Below are 922 nucleotides of genomic sequence, written 5' to 3'. Positions count from 1 at the left end.
TAGCAGTTTAGCTCTGCTGAAATTTCAACACCTCTCCAAGCTCCTTGAGGTTCGGAGGAAAACCGGAAAAACAGCCACTTCTGACACTCTCCCTCCAGTTCTCATTTCTCCCTTAGGCTCAGCCCACAGTATTAGGTTTTCCGGTGCTATTACACCCCACTCTGTTTTTCTTACTAGATTTATTTTATTATAAAAGGATGTAACTCAGGAACAACCACATGGAAAACATGCACGGGTGAAAGGGCGGGAAGCTTCCAAGCCTTCTCCAGGCACACTACTCTTCCATCTCCACGTGTTCACAAACCTGGAAGCTCCTCAACTCCCTTATTTTGGACAGCACCTCAGTACGCCTTTCTTAAAAGTCTCAACCCAGCGGCGCCTGGGTGGCTGAGTGGGTTAAAGCCTCTGCTCAGGTCATGATCCAGGGTCCTGGGATCGAGCCCCGCATCGGGCTCTCTGCTCGGCGGGGAGTCTTCTTCCTCCTCTCTCTCTCTGCCTGCCTCTCTGCCTACTTGTGACCTCTGTCTCAACCCAACTTTAACCATTCTGATCCTATCCATCAACTCTATGCAGCCCCTCTAGCACACTTCCCTCAGGTCCCGCCCCTCAGCTTCCCCTCTCAGGGCCCAGCCCTCAGGTTTCCCTCCACTGAAGCCTCCCTCCTCCAATTTCCCCTAAATTCCTTCCCCACCCCTCCACTCCTCCCTCCCTTTTCGTCTCCATTCCTCAGAGGCCCTATCCTCAGGCTCACCCCTCAATTTCCTCACTCACCCGCCGCAATGGCACCCTACGTGCTCCCAGGCCCCGCCCCTACGGCTCCGCCCACCGACCTAACCGGTCCCGCCTTCTCCTTTGCAACCCCCAAATCGCCAGCCCGGCGTCTCTCTTGCCCCAGCGTGTTTCTCGAAACCGCCTCCCGTAC

Source organism: Mustela nigripes, chromosome 8 (genome assembly GCF_022355385.1).
Source record: "Mustela nigripes isolate SB6536 chromosome 8, MUSNIG.SB6536, whole genome shotgun sequence".
Classification (NCBI taxonomy): Eukaryota; Metazoa; Chordata; class Mammalia; order Carnivora; family Mustelidae; genus Mustela; species Mustela nigripes.
This window is presented reverse-complemented; position numbering follows the sequence as displayed.